This window comes from Talpa occidentalis, unplaced genomic scaffold (genome assembly GCF_014898055.3).
Source record: "Talpa occidentalis isolate TD23 unplaced genomic scaffold, MPIMG_talOcc4v2.1 talOcc4.12, whole genome shotgun sequence".
NCBI lineage: Eukaryota > Metazoa > Chordata > Mammalia > Eulipotyphla > Talpidae > Talpa > Talpa occidentalis.
Genome location: NW_023601212.1, coordinates 24,970,325 through 24,988,856, shown reverse-complemented (window position 1 = coordinate 24,988,856; position 18,532 = coordinate 24,970,325). Strand labels below are relative to the sequence as shown.

Below are 18,532 nucleotides of genomic sequence, written 5' to 3'. Positions count from 1 at the left end.
CATGCTCAGTGCATGCATTTGCATTCTAGGATTGCTGCTGCCTCCATCTGGACCCCAGGCCTCCATGAGAGTTGTCCAAGGCTGCGTTCACTTTTTGGTTGCCAGGTCACTCCACCAGCACAGAACCAAGGTCCCTCCAGCAGGAAACCAGGTCTCCTGGGTTCTGAACTTGAGTAGCTGGGTAGCTGCACCCCAGGACTGGGCAACACCTGCTTACACCTGTCAGGTCAAGAATCTAGAGCCATGTGTCCAGTCTGTCGTGGTGTGTGAATCTCCATAGCATCAGCTAACCACATGCTTCCTCTGTTGAGAGTCCTCTACCAATATTCCAGAAGGGACCCAAGATGGATGTCAAGTTAACATGACTTGTACAATGATTAACCAGGTGAGACAAGATGAGGCCACAGGTCATGGGCATTCTCTTGAGGGGAGGGAAGGTCACAACCCCCTTTAATCAGTCACTCTTGGGTGAGATGGTCAACTAATTCCAGTTCTCCAGAATGAACCCACATCACTGTATAAACCCTCCATGGGCTTCTCATCTACTTAGACACAGAGCCAGCCCCTGTAGGTGTGCTAGAGTGTACATGTGATCTCTTGGCCAGTGCCTCTCTGCCCTCTCATCCTGACACTTCCCTCCTTTATTCGGCTCCACTCGCACCATCTCTTGATTAACTAGGTACATCCCTCCTCGGGGCCTCCGCGCTAGCTGTTCATTCGGTCTATGTTTTCCCCACACAGGGGCCTGGGACCTACTCATTCTTCCCTCACCTTCTCCACCTCCAATCTGAAATTCCACACACTGCCGATATTTCAAATCCCTCTCCCCTGCTGGCAAACAGCTTTGTTGTTTTGTTTGCTACTGCGTCGATCACCAGTGTTTAGAAGAGCGTCTGGTACCCAGTGGACTCTCAATACATAGCTGTTAATTAATAAATGGATCGGGGCCTCCCTCGTGGCGCAAGGGGTTAAGACACAACCTATAGGGCTATCCCCAGCCACTGCAGCACAGGTTCGATCCCCGGCCGGGGAGCTACCTACATGACACAGCAGACCTCTCCTGACTGGCCTGCTGCTCCCCTCAGCAGTGTATTTCAGTCAGTCTGCCTGTTCTGTTCCCCAATCTGTCTCTGGTGAGTCCTCTTATCCCCAACACTTTTGGCCTGTACCCCAGTTCTTGTATGCATAAATAAATAAATCTTAAAAAAAAATAAATGGATTGAATTTATGGGGCCATCACTGCCACAGTGTGGGCGGAGAAGAGAAGAAGAGCAGTAACAAGAGGTTGGCAGCCTGCTCCAGCCCTCTGGCCCAGCCTTGGGCCACACGTGCCCCGCAGGCTGTCCTCTCATCATCACTGAACAGCATAGTGTGAACACTGCCATGTCCAGGAGGGAGCCAGGCTGCCCCAGGCTCACCTACCCCCAGCAGCAGGGGGGTAGAGCAACTGACCATCCATGAATGGGCGCATGGAGCATCTCTCCAGGCACCCAACCTGGGAGAAGAAGCCCAGTGATTGGTCCCCAGTGCGGCCCAAGAAGGATCTCTGCTCCCCACCCTTGGAGTCCACAGGCTGCCTCCCCCCACCCTGTTCCCCAGACCACCTGATACTGCAGCTTCCTGTCCAGAAACACCATATCATCCATTTTATCAGCTGCCAGTCACAAGACCATAGGGAGCCACTTGAAAACCACACTTCTGGTGTCTGGCAGGAGGGGCAGACGCTTCGAATTCCATTCCCTGGGTGAGCACGCTGACACCGGGACAGTCTGGGGAATCGACGGGCGGCCCACACCAGAATAAATAGAGGAGAAAGCTGGTGCCAGCCGTGGGCCTGCCCCAGGTTACTGGTCAGGGGCTCCAAGGTACGTTTTCCTCCTCAGAACCTCCCACCCAGAGCCAGTAAATTGGACCCCAAGGAGCCAAAGCTAAATGCAATACTGGAGCTGGGGCTGGAAGCCAGCTTACTACCTACAGGGACACCCCCTCCCTCTTCTGGCCTCTGGATGCCTCTTCTGAAATGATGGATGGTGCCAACACTGCCCTGTCCCATGTGGTAGCCCCAGCCACACGTGGCTATGCAAGAAGGCCCACAGGGTGGCTGGTTCATGCCAAGGTGAAAGGCAAGTGGATGTCAAAGATGGCACAAGAGTAAAGAAGCACCCTAAAAATTAATCCACTGATGATACACTGAAATACTACTTGGGCTCGAAAGGTTTTATTTTTTTTAATTTTTTTAATTTAAATTTTATTTTTATATTCCCCATAAAATTGTAACCCCCTTATTTTGCCCCCAATCCCTCCTTTCCCCGCCCCCCACCCCCCATAGTGTCTCTGGTTCATAGTTGTTTGTTGATTTTGATTTTTACTTTCTTATAGTTATTCTCTAATGGTTTTAAATTTTAAAATTAATCTTACCTCCTTATGTTTATTTTAAAAATGGGGCTAAATTTTTAAAACTTAAGTCACACATCTGGCACACATTTGTGGTTCCCATTGCATTTCTACTGGGCAGCGTCTGGACTAGGAAATCCCTGAGACATTCCCCATCTCCACCCACTGGAAGCAGTCGGAGAGTTTACTGCGCCCCACAGGCTCCAGGGTCCAGGAAGGTTAAGTCAGGAGTCAGAGGTGCCTGCTTCACAGGCACAGAGAGCACTGTCCTAAGGTCTCAATAAGTCAGAGTGGAGAAGGCCCCTTGCTTCCGCTGCTTCTGTCCCCTCCTCCCGGGCCATTGGGCTATTGGTGGAGGCACAGTGTGAGGTGACACTGCCACTCAGCCCACCAGCCTAACCTCCACTCTGCCCACACCAAACCCCTTCCCGATGCTGGCGTCTCACCTCAGAGCCTGCATGAGGCCCACACGGACAGGGGCCTCGCAGCTTCACCTCCCGCACAGCACTGGCTCAGGGCCCACACAGATGACCGTGTCTGGCTGGCAAGCAGGTCACACAGAATGGCCTCCCCAGAGCCTCCTCTCTTCCTCTTATCAAGAGCTGTGCCCCAGAGACCGGTCAAGGGGCCTGCCCCTGTTTCTGCGACTTGCCAGACCTGTGACTTGGGAAATTATTTCACATCTCCAAGCCTTGCTCTCCCAATCTGTAAAATGGAGATAAAGAGTCCCTGCCACAGTTTGGTCGAGGTCGTTAACAAGAGAACGTAGCAAGGCCCACAGAAATGCTCAGAGAAACTCTTCTCTGTAACTATTAGCAGAACTTCATCTTCATGCACTGAGTGGGATGCAAAGCTACAACTGTGTGGAATGTGGGGTGAATGAAAACATCATTTCAAAAACATTTTTTTTTTCAGCCAGTCTGTTCTGTAACCAAAAGCAAAGAAGCCTTAACCTTCCACATACAACTGTCTGTTCACTGAATGGAGAAAGTCCCGGATGACTCCTAAGCCATACCAATGCTTCCTCCGAAAGGTAAGAATTTCAGCTGGCATGCGCTGTTTGAGAATGGAGGCAGGTCAGAGGCAGGGATTGGTTCCAACAATTTCCCACCTGAACCCTGGTCAGGGCAGGGGTGACCACAGTATAAATGTTGGGGTATCTGGAATCACCAGGGCTGCAAGCCCAGATATTCCTCCCCAGCCTCCCTTGGACCTGGCCACTGCCCCTCTCACGCGTCTGGCCAGTCCCAACTCTGCCCTCCCCACATGGCCCTGTTTTATTTCCTTTGCAGCAGTTATACCACACTGTCCCCTGTACTCATGATTTTGTATGCCCCAGGAAAGTAGGGACTTCTTGGGGCTCACAGCACCTCTACCACCGAAATTTAATGCCTGACATACGGTAGGTGATCAACAAATTCTTAAAGGAACAGATGTCTAAATGAATGAGCAAACAGGCAGAATAAATGTGAAGAGAGAGCTTCATTGAGTTTAAAAAACCCCACTTTGCACATACTGGGGATCTAACAAGCCAGGGGTTTCCTAGAGCCTCAGCTTGGGAGCTGGCCGAGCCAGCAGGTGCCACATGTTCTGCCCAAGACCACTGTGCTCACAAGGACAGCCTCACCATGAGGCAGGGGTAGTTTTTGCATTGGCCAATGCCATGCTTGGTTGATCTTAACTACCACCAGCTCCTAGGGTGCTGGGTGATTCCACAAGCTGACCTCAACCAACGAAGACACCCTATTACCCAGGAAAGCCTCCATTCCTCCTTATTTGACTTCAAGAGCTTAAAAGCCCAGGTTCTAGACTCCAACACCTCCGGCCTCAGAGAAGCAGAGGAAAAGGATCTGAATTCCACATGACCTGAGGTGGAACTCAGCCACTGCTCTCACAGCTGGTGTCCCAGGGCAAGGACCTAATCCCTCAGGGTCTCCCATTCCTCAAGTGTGGAAAGGACTGTCTCAGGCACTGCACTGGAGCAGTAACAAGGTAACAAGGCTGCTCTGGGTGGAGAGAGAGAAATATTAAAAAGTATGCAAACAAGATAATGCAACAGCCATACATACTATGAGGCCAATGAAACTGGGTGGCACAGAAAGCAAAGGGACTACGACCTCAGACCTAACAGACATAAATGAAAGATGGCAGAGAGGGGCTAGGGGTAGAAGGCTCCAGACTGAATAGAGTTAAGACCTTGAGGCTTGTCCCCTGTAAATAACAGAAAGAAGGACAGGACTGGAGATAGCAAGGAGGAGCCCACAGCAGAGCCAGGGAGGCCACCTGGGAAGGTGGTGGACAGCGTGTCACTGGCCACCACAGGGGCTTGGACTTTATCAAGGTCCCAGGAGAAGTCACTGGAGGGGACTAACAGAACAGCAACACTGAATTCATCTTCTAAGGTCCCTCACGCTGTTCCCAGGCTACAGCGTAGGAGCTCATTTAATCTTCAAACACTGAGGTAGTGCTCTCTCGTGCTGACTGACAGAAAAGGAAACTGAAGCAGCAGAGAGAGAAACGAAGGGCCCCAAGACCAAATGGCTAGAGGTGGTGGAGCCGGGAACAGAGAACACAAGTGGCCGCAACTGCTCTCTGCACCCCTGCATTCAAGGGAGCTGTCTGGGCTCCCTCTGCACTCTGTGATTATGGGCTGAGGAACGCTGACAAGGTCCTGCATCTCTTAGAGCCCCAGGTTCCTTATTAGCTTTGAAATGGGGGTGGGGGGAGGTGGCAAAAGCCACGTTCTGGGAGGGGTGTGAGCCCCAAAGCACATCCTGGGATTGAAAGCCCACAGCCTTAGTCCAGGGCAAACACTCAGCCCCTGGCAGCAGAAGGTGACTTGGGGTCTGGGGCGCCTTTGGCCCAGATCATGTGACAGCCCTTCTCCACTCAAGGTCTGCCCCATCCCAGCAAAGAGAAGGATCTAGAAAAACAGCTCCTGCACGGTCCTCCTGCCACAGCAGTGCACAGGCTCCGGGACACACAGCTCCCGGGGACAGGGAGGGACACTGCCATGCAGACTCTGCCCTGCACTAAACGCAGATCCCATGTACTGGCCAGACTCGGGGCAGAAGTGTTGCTGGGTAGGGAGGAGCGTGGGGTGAGGGGGAGGAAGGAGGTTTTCCTAGAGAAGCCACTCCGTTTTGGTGCAGCACCCCCTAACATGGTGCCAGACCCCTAATCAGCTCCAATTGACAGCGCTCCCAGTGGGAACAGACCAGAGATCCTCAGCCAGGGCAGAGTGTTCCCTCTTCCAAGCAGCACCCCCTTTCCACAGCAGATCCAGGCAGTCTGCCCTTCATCGAGCCGTGCCTTATTTCCAGACTAATGTTCCCTCTGCTAGCTGATGTCCCCTCTCTAGAGCAGACACTCCCAGCATCCCCGAGCAGGGACAGTGCAGGGTGAAGTTCATCCTAGGATTCCTACAGAGTGGACACACCCCAGCTCTGCCCAGGAATGGTGCCTCTCAGCATGTGAGGTATCCCAGCAACAGGAGCAGCAGGGATTCAGGCATAGAAACTTCTCTCCTCTGTTTGGGGGGCTTTTTATTTATTTTTGCATAGAAGATCTGGAGTACAGGCCAGAAGTTCTGGGAGTGAGAGGATTCACCAGAGACAGAGTGGGGAGCAGAACAGGCAGATTGACTGAAATACACTGCTGAGGGGAGCAGCGGGCAAGACAGTAGAGGTCTGCTGCGCCATGTGGGTAGCTCCCTGGCCAGGATGGAACTCAGGCCATAGCAGTGATAGCACTGAGACTTAAGCCCTAAGCCACCCGGGAGGCCCAACCTCTTTCCTTTGCCCCTTCTCCCAACAGGCACCCTACTTCTGCTGGACTTATACCACCCTCCTTCTCCCACCAGATCATCTGTCAGCATCAAGGGGGACAAACTGGCCTCCACAGTGACTCTGGAACTGGGTGGTTTCAGGACAGCGGCTGGGGAGGGTCAATTCCTGAATGCCTACTAGGGCCAGAGGAGCTGGGGTGGCACTGGGGAAAATGGAGTGCCATGCCAGCTGATGTTGGAGGAGGTGCATGGCACCCTGGAGAACTCTCTAGAAAGAGAAGTGAAACAAGTGGAGAAGGAAAACTAAAGATCTTCATTTCCTGCAGCAGCCTGTGCAACCCATTCAGAGGCCCTTTTGAGGTGGTGTCACATGAGTACCAAGTAAAGGGTAACATGGGCGGGGGGCAGGGGTAGCTAGCATAGGTGCTGCTGAGAAGGTGCAGAACCGCCGATCTGGTGGTGGTTTACCCTCTGGGGGATGCAGGGCAGAGTAGGGGGGGACACTGGCTTCAGGGCTGGCTGACAATCAGGTGTCAGGGATGACTCAGAACCACTTCTGCCCCAGGCTCCTTCAGCCCCTGCGAGGAAGGGGTTTGAGATTGTGGGGGCAACTCTGAGCACCCTGCAATCCCAACCACACCCCAAAACCAAGAGGCACAGGGGAGACACTCTGAGCCTTTTCTCAGGTCAACCCTGCTCTGTCTGCTCAGACCCTCCCACATTAATACCTACAAAGGCATCTCTGTGCACAAACATATGGACCCCAGCTCAAACACAGGCGCACCCCCCAAAACAAAGCCTGGAAACACAGGACTACAGTGTCCCCCACGCACACACATGCACATGTCTTGATTCTACTTCCTTCCCTGCCCGCCCTGCCCCACCCCTACATACAGCTTCTGGGGCCTGCTGGCTGCCCTCTGCCTGTGTGCTCTCTTCCCCCATCCCGCGGTGGGCAGCAGGGGCTGGGGTGCCGCTCTGCTGCTGCTGCTGCTTCCAACTCCTCTCTTCTGGCCTGGCGGGCTCCTTCAACTTCAGCTCCAGCTGAGTTTGTTTGTCATGTTGCAGGTCCCTGGAGCTATCAGCCAGGGAGCCAGGAGCTTCCAGAGGAGCAGGGAGTGGCTAAGCTCATCCCCTGGGGTTCTCCTTGTCTCTGAAGTTGGGTAAAGGGAAGCCCAGGGCTCCCTGCCCTCTGCAGAGCTAAACCCAGGTCCTGTCAAACTCAGAAGTACTTGAAGGGAGGTAGGAGGTGCAGAAAGCAAAGGAGAGGAGGAAGATACAAGGCAGAGGCCCTAGGAGGAGCCCCAGATATAGGCAGTAGGCTTCATAGGGGTGTCCCCAGAGAGGACAGGCAGGGGCAGGCAGGCGCAGCCACTGGCACCCTCAGAGCTCACTCACTAGCCTGCTGGCCTGTCCTGTCTCTCAGCACCTGCCCTAATTCTGATCCAGATAAGAGACTGTGGGTGAGGAGCTCACTCACATATAAATATATGATGATAAATATATGACAGCTAGGCCTTCCCTGAGCTGCCTGCCTCCAGGCCAGACTTTCTGGGCTCAAGCCCTGAGGCGTTAGGAACTTCAGGGTCACCCCAGTGCCCAGACCTGGGGGCAGTGGTGGAAAGCAGACTCAGGCAGCCCAGGGGCTAGGGACTGAGGGTGCTATAGTACAGCACCTCTCCACAGAGCTGCAGGCCCAGGGTCCCAGGGAATACCCCTTAGCCAGACACCCTAAATCTAAATGAGGGCAGTGCCAGGAGTGCGGTGCCAGGGGTCCAGTGCCAACACCCTGGGTAGTCTGTCACTGAGGCCCAGGAAAATCTTGGGCCTTGCCAATAGCTCCCCTTCCTGCTTTAGGAGCCGTTCTTGTTCTCAGGTTGAAATAAAATAGGGCTATTAGTTCACTGTCCTCTGGGAATCAGCACTACCCTCAGGACCAAGCCAAGTTCAAGGGCTCTTTCCAAAGAAGCCTGGTATCCCAAGGAGACTCAAAGAAATGAAGGAAAGCCCAGGAGACTGAGCCCACAGTTGCCTGGCCCCATCTGAAGGTGGGATAGGCCAGAGCTGAGCCAATCCTCCTGGCATCTTCCAAGGGTCTGCTCTCTCCTGCCCAGCAGGGGACGAGATAGGGTCCCTGGGATATGGTATCTCCCCAACAAGAACACACCCAAGCCTGGCCAGCTCACCTGACCTTCCTTGCCTGTCAGTCCAGCTGTTCCAGAAATAGAACATTTTCTTCTCATTCTATTTGGACAGCTGCGGGGACAGTGATGGTGAGAAGAAAATGTTGATTTTTGAAGGGGGTGGGGGCGCAGGGAACAGAGCCACGGGCCACTGAAGGGGGAGTTCTGGATCCAGATTGTGGCTGGGTGCCATGGAACAGCCCTAAGGGGTACAGGGAAAGGCCACTGCCACAGTCACACTGCCACTCAGGGGTACCACAGAGGGGTATCCAGAGGGGTTTCTGGAGCCAGGCCTGAGAGGAGTGAACAGAAGGCCAAGTGTGAGGGGGCGAGAATGATTCCCTTCTTTATGGAAAGTGTTCAATTTCAGGTGGGGCTAAGGATGGCCTCTCAGGTCCAGCCCCAAACCCCATCTGGCCTCATTCCCTGACAGGCCTCTAACCCCCTCCCCAGTGGGTTCAAGGTTGGCAGGCTGGGCTCAAGGAGAGGAAGACTCAGCATCAACAAGAAAAGAGCAAAAGACCTGGAAATTGATCTCTTTCCCACCCAGAGGCAACAAGTAGAATTATAGACTCAAGACACACGCTTCGCCCTCACCCTTCTCACTCTCTCTCACTCACCTCCCCTCTCCTCCTGGTCCCTGTCCCCTTTCTAGCCATCCCATCCTAGTGTCGCCCTGTCCCCATCTCTACCTCCTCCTGCCTGCCCCCTCCCCCGCCCCCCACTCCCAGTTATGTAAGGGGCCTGAGAACACACAGAGGGAGCTTTGTTGTCAAACCAAATCCATACGGAGCCGGAATTGGCCAACGCAGCTGTTCCCCATTCTGTCCGCCTTGGCAGGGTTGAGACACTTGGGCAGGAAGCCCCCACACACCCCCATTTTGGAAGTTGGGGCAAACACTGGCTCCAGGGCCTCCAGGCAGCTGAATGGGTGGCCGGGGATCAGTCACTGCTGCGTGGGACCACAGCAGGGAACCAGCTGGCCCACAAGACAGAACAAAGCCACAGAGCAAAGCCAGGGTCACAAAGACAGGAGAAAAGAGCTACGGGCCAGGAGTGGAGCTGCACAGCGACAGGCCCAGAAGCAGGGTGCAGACCCACACAAATGCACCCATGTTCTTGTCCACACATGGATGCGTGCCCGTACTCTCTCACATAGCCCGTGTACACACTCACCGACACACTTTTAGCATGCAAGCACACACACAAACTCACGCATCAGCCCAAGCACAACACTCTGTGTGTGCTCACCTGGAAGGCGTTTGAGCAGAAATCTCCTCCCTGCTCTGGCCAGCCTCCTCCATCCCAGCAGGTACCTCTGGGGAAAGAGCTCAGGCCTCTGGAGAGAAGAGGGCAGAGAGCAGAGGTCAGAGGCCAGGGAAACAACATCAGCCAGCACTTGCGCGGAGGCCCCAGGCTCCAGGACCAGGCCTCCCCCTCCTGCACCGGGGAAGATGTTCATGGACATGAGTGAGGGGCCAGGGAGCTGATTAGGGCGCTCCACCCCTCGAGCAGGCACTGCCACACCACCAAATCCACCAACCTGAGAGCCCTTTCACTCTAAAATGCTGAAACTGCCAACAACTGCAGCTCTCCTGAACTCCCAATGGTTCCGCAGGGGCCCACCCCACCCCCAAATCTCCCCATACCGTCAGGACAACCCAGGTGCTGAGATGGGGGCCAGGCTGAAAGACAAAGGGAAAGAAGTAGCAGACACAAGGAAGGAATAGGGAAGGAAGGCAGAAAAAAGACAGGAGAGAAAAAGAGACTAGAAAGCAGGGGGTGGGTGGGGGTATAAGAGAAGAAGGGGCAGTAATGGAGCAGAGAAGGGCACACACTGCCTGTGAACACAGGCTTCCCACTCCAGAACATGGCCTCCCAACCAGCCCCTGGACAGCCCCTCTCAGCTGGAGCAGGCCAGTCCAGAAGCAGGTAGCTGGTCCAGGTATGGAGAGCCATACCCCAGGGGGCTCAGCTTCAGCAATGTGGATCTTTGGGGTCTGGAAACACACAAGCTGAAAGATACCAAGATCTCAGAGACAGGAATAAGATAGGGTGCAAAGGAGGGGCAGAGATAGCCAGAGGCACTCTCTGAAGCAGTCTTGGCCCCTGGGGGAAGAAATGCTCTGTGATCTTGAGCATTACTATTACGTTTCTGAGTCTCAGCCTCCTCATTGCAAAGAAGAACATGTAACAAGTGGCTACTGCAAGCAGTAGGGTGCTGGGGCAGGACAGGACAGTAAAATGGTCCGGTAGTCTGATCGCTTACAAACTCTCCAATTTTGTAAATGTTAATCTCATTTATATACCTCAACCCTGTGAGAAGGGGCAGACACTGTCACCCCAATTAACAGCTGTGGTCCTGACCTGCCGGAGGTCACATAGCTGGGAGCAGACAGAGAGGAGACAAAGGATGTCTCCAAGAGCAGCTCCCGCTCACCCAGCCACCTGCCCCTCACTCCTGGACCAGAGTGAAATGCTCTTCAGTCTCTGGGCCCCGATCTGAAAGCACAGAAAATACATGGCAAATGTTACAGGCCCTGGCATGTGAGCTGAAATGCTTTAACCTAGAAGTGTGCACTTCGCAGAGGAGGAAACTGAGGCTGCCTGTCGTGCTCCAGCCCCTGCAGCCAGGGGAAGGTTTCAAATCCATTCCACACCACAAACATGCCCTCTCCGGCCATGCACTATCCCTGTCAGGGTCTCAGGTCTATGAGCCAAAGTCTTCGATGCACTAGCAGAAGCACGCTCCAGAAGTCTCCAGAACAGACAACCAGTCCCTGTTGTCAAGAATACAAATCTTGTGGGTCATTCCCAACCTACCACCGACAGCACACTCCCCTCAACCTGCTGGGACTCAGCTTGCACCCCTCTGTGGCCCACACAGGGTTCACAACAGCTCAGCATGCACTCATGTCCATCAGGGAGGAAGGGACAGCGAACTAGGTGGTTGGGGAGGCTTTGGAGAGCAGGGGCTCGAGCTGGGAGCTGACAAACACTGACAATTTAGGAAGGAGATATCAACAGAACCCAAGCCCCATGGGGGGACAGTGAGGGCAGCGGTGTGGAGGTGAGGTCACGAGTGTGTGCTAATGGGACCATGAGAACAGTCAAGTTAAAAAAAAAAAATGTTTAAACCAAGAAACCTCTGTCCCACTTTCAGATGAAACTGTATGTAGAAATGCAATATGAAAATAAAAGTGGAGTTGTTCTGGAGTCCTCATTCTTGAGGTCACATCTGAGAGAGGATTTCACTCAAGGGTGCCTTTCTTGGACCCCAATAAGAAGGGCTGATGTCAGGGGCAGGAGGTGAGGTTAGGACCAGTTTGTACAAGGATCTAAAGGGAAGGCGGAGGTGTCACCAGAGAATGGGCCCTGGCTGGGTGGAACGGGAAATGCTCTCTTCAGGGACAGACTCCTGCTCACCCCCACCTGGGGCTGCCACCGCCTCTCTGGTGTCTAAAAATAACCCCCCACACACACTGCAGGGCCTGGCCCTTGTCTGACAACAGCTCACCTGTCACAGTGGAAGCAAAGCCACCACTCTGTGAGGACAATTTGACCTGTCTTCTGTCCACTCACCAAACAAAGATTTATTGAACATTTACTGTTTTGCTACACATCACTCCAGGCATTAAGACAGAGAGGCTCCTGGAGCTTACATTCAAACCCCAGACTCTCAGGAAGGAAAGCACCCTAAAAGTTTTCAAATCCATTCCACACCACAAATAAGCCCCCTCCTGCCGTGGACTGTCCCTGTCAAGGTCTCAGGTCCATGCATGAAGGTCTTCGACACCCCAGCAGAAGCATGCTCCAGAAGTCTCCAGACCTAGGACCCTGCTGGCATCCTTCCCTGCGCGGCTAAGGCAGAGTCTGAGGCAAGCGAGTCAATGGAGCATTAAATGCACTGTTAGAACGTGCACAGTTTATTTTTTTACATCAAGACAAAATAGGAAGCTTTGTCTCTGGTTTTGAGTCAACTGCTTAGGACCAAAGAAAACAAGTCGGCCCCAACTAGTCCTGTTCAGAGCAACCTGGCCCCTCAGCCCATCTGTGACCTGACACCACCCCGAGCAGGTGTCCCCAGGGTGCACCTCAGCGGACTCCCACTTCGCTCCTGCCTGTCCCCTCCAAGCAGGCCTCCTTCCCTCCGCCTCAGCTGAGCAACCTCCAGGAGACACAGAGAGGACCGTGGGTGGGACAGAGGGACGCTCACCTGCTCAGACGGAGGACCAGCCTTAAACCAGGACAAGGCACGGGAGCAAAGATGCTCCGCCAGCAGCACCAGAGCAGCCACCCGTAGCTGGGTTCCCCATGCTCAGACCCCAGAGGGCCCCTCCCCTGCCCCACGTGTCGCTGTGGTTGCCGGATGAGGCCTTGCAGCCATGTGGGCGGCATGGGGGAGCCACATTGCCAAAGGAATAGGAGCTGGCGGGCAGGCCAGATGGAAGCAATTACCGGGCGGGAAAGGGGAGAGGTGGGGGCTGGGAGGGTGGGGGGAGGGCGGGAGGGAGGAAGGAGAACCCTGCCCTGCCCAGCAGAGACTGGGCTGACAAGCAAACTGCCTGGGCTCAGGGGAGAGTGCCAGGATGGGCAGGGCGAGATGCGGGGTTCGGGCCGCACACTGAGCTCTGGACTGGGAATCAGGAGGGTTTGTGTTACGCCTTTGTCACCATCACAGTGGCCTTGAGCAAACCCTTCACACCTTAGAGGCTCAGCTTCTTCATCAATCACAGGACAGGGTAAGATGAACAGGGAAGCAGTGGGGAACGGGGCTGAAAAGTGCAGGTTTTGGAAAAAGGCCTAGATATGATTCCCAGCTCAGCGGCTTAGGAGGCGTGTGACCTTGGCCAAGTCATTTAATCTTTCTGAGACTCCATTTCTTCATTTATAAACGGCTTCATGAAAGGGCTGGGTGAGGCTTACAATAAGTCGTGTAGGTCGGTTAATAGCCCATCTTTTTTTTTTAAGTTTCCTGGGCTGGGTTTTTAATGATATAAATGGTAACCGCTTTTGTTATGTGCTGAGTCCCTTTGATTATCGGGACAGGTGTCTGCAGAGGCTGCAGGGGTAGCGGACACAGGGCCAAAAGTGGGCACCAGCACATTGCTGCAGCTCCTGGCCCCTGCACTCTAGAGCACAGTTTGGGCCCAATGTAGAACGATAAGGTGCTGGTCCAGCACTCCATGAACTGTCCCTGTCCTCTTCCTAGCCACCCCATGCCCCACCAGGAAATCAAAATCTTAAAGCTCTTGACTCACTCAGCTTTGGAGTGAAGCTGAGGAAGCAGGGACTGTCCACAACCACGGTTGCTAGGCTTTAGCAGCCAGGCCTTCCTCACATTTTGGCTCAGGTGGACACCTCACATAGCTCCTCCCTGCTGGGTCAGAAGTTTCAGATTCTAGAGCAATCACATCACCATTCTGCAGGGCAGCTTCACGGGGATGGGGAGGGTAGAGATAGGGCAGTAACCTGGCTGTAGGCCTTCTGGACTTGACTAAAACAAAGCCTGCAGCTCTGACAAATGGCCCGCCTCACCCTGCAAAACAACCAGCTCCGCAGAACCCCTGGGCGGGATTCAGCACCTGCTGGCTCAGGGCACCCATCTAAAGGCACCTGCTGAGCCCACACTTCACAGACACTGCTTCACAAGTGACTACTTCCTCCATTCCCCCCCCACACACACAATATGTTCCAGTGTGGTAGGGTCAGGGTGAGGTGATCTGAGGTGATGGGGTGGTCAGCCACCCATCCAGAACACTCATGCAGAAGCACAGAGCACCTCCCAGGAAGGGGGTGAGAAGGAGAGAAGGGAACTAGTGACAACAGACACTCAAACCTGCCTGCCTCAATCAGTTCCGCATAACAATTAAAAGCTTTAGGTCAAGGTCTGGGTCTTGAGAAGGAAATCAAAGCAACAGTTAAACCACCAGCTTACTCGCTAAAGGGAAATGTGTAACCAAAGGCAGTTGAGGAATCAGGAGGGAGAGGCAGCTCCTATAAGCTTCCTGGCTGCCCCCTCCCCAACACTGGACCCAGCAGCTCGCTGGGTTCTCGTGGCTCCCTGGATCACCATCTGTGGACCTGGCCCTCCAACTCTGGGTCACTCTGGGATGCTGATCTGGAGGGTCCCCTGAGAGCTGGAGTTGTCTTGTATTATTTAAAGCTAGAGTTGCCCCTTCCCTGACAGAGGGAACAAGACCTAGAGCTGCTCTGACTGTGCGAATTCATGGCTCCACTGGTGAAGCCCCTGAGCAAAGACCCAGAGAATGTGTCCAGAGAGGGCCTGGGCGGGTACCCAACACTGGGGTAGATGCCAGGCCGGTGTGGGCCTACTACAGAATGATCACAGGTTAAGTGGAGCTCAGAAAGGGGGCCCAGTATTTCTGCTCCTGCTGGCAAGGATGGGGGGTGGGGGAGGGAGAGGAGGAGGTCCTTTCCAGGATTTGTTACAATTCCAGAAAGGAGCAGATTCTTGCTTCCTCCCAGAAAACTGGATCCTCATCATCTAAAAGGGCTGGGAGCATGGAGCATGGAGGAACCTCATTTCTGAGGAGTGGGCAAGGCAGGATAAAGAGGAAATGGATGATAGCCAGAAGGTACCCCGGGCTCCCTCAGCCTGGGCCTCCACTCTGGGGAAGGCAGTCCCTATTGTCTTTGAGCAGCAATTCATTCGCAAGTGCAAGTTCCTGGACCCTCAGCCCAAAGTCTAAGCAGGCAATTCTCACTTTACTGTCCTAACATCTCCATCCATCTACACCATCCCTGCTGGCCCCTGTCAACTTGGACTGTGGTGGGGGTGTTGGCACCAACTCCTCGATGGAGCCCAGGCCATATGGGGAAGCCTATGCTCTCTACCAGCACAGCGATGCTGAGACATGGGGCAACCAGAGCACTGAGAACGGAGACAGGAGCAGAGCAGGGGACAGGTGGGAGGGACCTGGGTCCTCCTGGCTGGAGCAGGGCTCCCAGACAGAAAAATCCCCACAAGTTACTTTCTAAGCCCCAAACATGTGGAGCCTCTAGGCACCCTCTCTAGAACTATGGAGCTGCTCTGGAGAGTAAGAGTATGAGAGAAACATTACTAATGGCAAACACTTACATACCTTTTCCTCTGTGCTGGCACCTCTCAAAGCACTCAACGCGTATCAACTCATTCAGAATCTCCCTGACAGATTTCGGGGCCAGGCCTGGAGGAGGTGTGTGGCAAACACAGCTCAGGAAACAGCAGCATGTGTCTGTGCCTCTCGTAACAGTCCAGCTCATACCAGGCCCGTTCCCAAGGCTCCCCAAAGAATAAGTCCGCCTGAACTTGGCTTCTACACTGCACCTCCCTCCAGTGGTAGAAAGCAGAGGCTTTCCTGAGAAGCCTGTAGGGGTGCCAGGCTGTGGGTGGCCATGAGGTCAGACAGGCGAGTACTCGAGCAGTGCTGACACCCCCACCCTCTGGCAAAGACCCTCTAAGCCAGGCCCTCAGGACCCAGTCTATGGAAGACAGGCAGCGGCCTTAACACAACACAGGCTTCAAATGGCCCAGACAGGAACCTGCCCCCAGAGACCAGGAATGGAGAGGGCAGTGCTGGCCTCCAACATGGCAGACATGTTGGCAGCTTTGGGCAGACTGGGAGGTCCTGCCCAGCAGGGGCCCCAGAAAGGCACCCACAGGAGACAGCCCAGACCCTCGGTTCTGCCCCCAGCTGTACCCCACCCTCAAGCCAACCCCATCCCGACCCACTGCCCACCGTCCAAGCAGCTCTGAGGCACAGTGACCTAGGCCCAAAGACCCTCACAACGCAACCTGGCACCGGTGTCCTGGGCAAGGCCAGTCTGCGGCTAGCAACCCCACCTTTGGGCTCTGCTTGGTGACCTTGCACTCCTGCACACAAATGGGTGCGCAAGGCCTGTCACCTCTAGGAAAGCAGCCCACCCATCTCCTGGACTTGATGAGGTCTAGTAGAGGTGGAAGACACCATGGTTCTGACGATGCTGAAGGTGGGGACACCTCTCCAGCCCAGGCGTAGGGGTGGGGGCTAGAAACTTTCCGGAGGCGAGGACCGTCCAGTTTGCTCTGGGCAGCTCTGGGCAGGAGCTCTGGGCTCTCCAAAGGGAGAGAAGAGAATTGGCTTCCCGCGAAAATTTGGTCCAGGAAAAGGGAGCCCGCGGCTGTGCCCGCCCCACCCGGACCTGGATCCACGCGGCGCCCACGTGCCCAGCCCGCGCCCCCACCCGCCCGCGGCGCGAGGCTGGGGGCCAAGCCGCGGAGACCCCGAAGCGCCCCCCGCCCTCCCCCGCGGGCCCCACGGGGACCTGGCGCCGCGTACTCACCCTCGCGGGTGGAGCGGAGCGGGGCGGGGCAGGACCGTGCCGCGCGCAGCCCCGATCCGCTAGGCGCACGGGAGGGCGGCGCGGCGCTGGCACAGCGGCTCCGCTCCGCCGGGTCCCTGTCCCGGGCGCGGGGCCGGCCTGGGAGCGGGCAAGTCCGCCTGCCGAGAGGCGGGGGCCCGAGCCCGGGCCGGGCGGGGGGCGGGGAAGGGGCCGGACACGCTTGCGCACACGGCCGGGGAGCCGACTCCGGGAGCCGGCGGGCTGGAGAGGAAGGGCGGGCGGGGAGGAGGAAGGGCGGGGCGGCCGCCGCCGGCTGGGGGGCGCGTGGAAGCCGCCGAGGCCCCGGGCCCGGACGGGCGGCGGTGCTGGGGAGCGAGGGGGCGCCCGGGGGTCGGGCGCGGCTGCCGCGGAGGGGCTGAAGCGGAGGCCGAATGGGGTGAGAGTAGAGCTGGGGCGGGCGCCGCCTGTGAGCGCTGTGTTGCATATGCTGGGCGCAGCCTCTGCACACCCGTCCGGGAACAATGACACCCAACAAAGAGTTCTCAGCTCTGCCAGGCGGCGAAGCGTGTCCTTCTCTTACTGGGGAAACTGAGGCACGGAAGAGGGAAGGCCTTGTTCACACGCGCGCCCCCCCACACACACTTCCTTGCATGGTATCCAGGTGCCCTGAGCTCTTCCTCTATCCTGGTCTGGAACTGGCACCCCAAAAGTGCTTCCTCTGCACCCCTCTTTTGCACACCCTCTCTTGACCTTCAGAAAGGTTTCTGTCCGTTTCTGTTCTTCAGTGAGGGCGCCGAGCATCCTGTCTCCATGGGGAAACCCCACAAGGGCCCAGACATCCCCAGTGAAAGCAGAGAAATGCCCAGCTAGAGGTGAACAGTCCAGATGACATTGCACAACCCCCAGACGCTTTCACAGTGAGCAGTGCTTACTGATCTGGGGGATGAGAGGTTGAGGGCCTGTGGGCGCCACGACAGGACACTCACCTTCACCTTCCAGCTGCAGGGATAAGACTCAACGAATGGTTGATGAATAAGGCAGAGCCGGATGTTGACTAACTGCAGGGTGTGAATAACTGACAGCAAGCACAAAGGGGCTTCAGAGATGTGCTAGCTTATGGTTAACTTCAGCTGAAACTGGAGGGCTTATGTGAAAATACATAACCCAGAAACTGCTCCCCATGAGCAAAGTGGAGACATCTCGGGTGAAGAGATTCAACCCGCATGTACTTCCAGGTTCCACTCTAAATCATACCTTGCATGGGTGGGATGATTTTTCTGCATTTCACCAATGTCTAACATGTTTGAATGGCCTGCCCATTCATTCAGCAAGTACGTATTGTATATTAGTTCTGGCCTGTAACGAAGCTAGGCAGAAAGAACACAATGACCAAAGTCCCTGCCCTAGGGAAGTTGAGAGGAAGAGGGGATATCCTCCCTGCTTTACAGAAAGGAAAATTAGCCCAAAGGCAGCAAGCAACCACTAGAAGTGACTAGCTAAGTCTGGCAGAGCTGAACTGAGAATTGGCCCCACTTCTAAACACTGCTAACTCTTTGATGAACTAGATCTAAACAGAGTTTGCGATGCTAGCTATAAACCATGTAAACTTCACTCTGCCGGAAAATAGAATCAAAATGCCAACTTTTGCCCTTGGAGACCAGATTTCCTACTCTGCCTCCACCACTAAATGGCTTTAGTTTTCTTACTAAAAAAAAGTGGAAATAAATGCTTATTCAAAAGGCTATTATTGGTATTAAATCAGGCAATGGATATGAGTTTGCTCTGAAAGTATACTTTGTGATATAAGCATGTGCTATTACTATTATGCAGCTGGAACCCCTCC

General features: G+C 54.9%; 1 protein-coding gene across 9 annotated transcripts in view; it reads right to left on the bottom strand.

Annotated features, from left to right (window-relative positions):
* Positions 1 to 16,851, bottom strand: part of ST3GAL4 (ST3 beta-galactoside alpha-2,3-sialyltransferase 4) — a 31,928-nt gene extending 15,077 nt beyond the window's left edge. For 3 of the 9 annotated variants that reach the window (XM_037505595.2, XM_037505597.2, XM_037505599.2), the window contains exon 1: positions 9,616 to 9,647. The gene's annotated coding sequence lies outside the window, so the exon portion shown is untranslated. Of the gene's footprint in view, positions 1 to 6,649; positions 6,760 to 9,615; positions 9,704 to 15,470; positions 15,489 to 16,689 lie in introns of those variants that run through there. The other 6 variants (XM_037505602.2, XM_037505603.2, XM_037505598.2 and 3 more) reach the window with 4 other exon arrangements.
* Between the last annotated feature and the right edge of the window lie 1,681 nt (positions 16,852 to 18,532).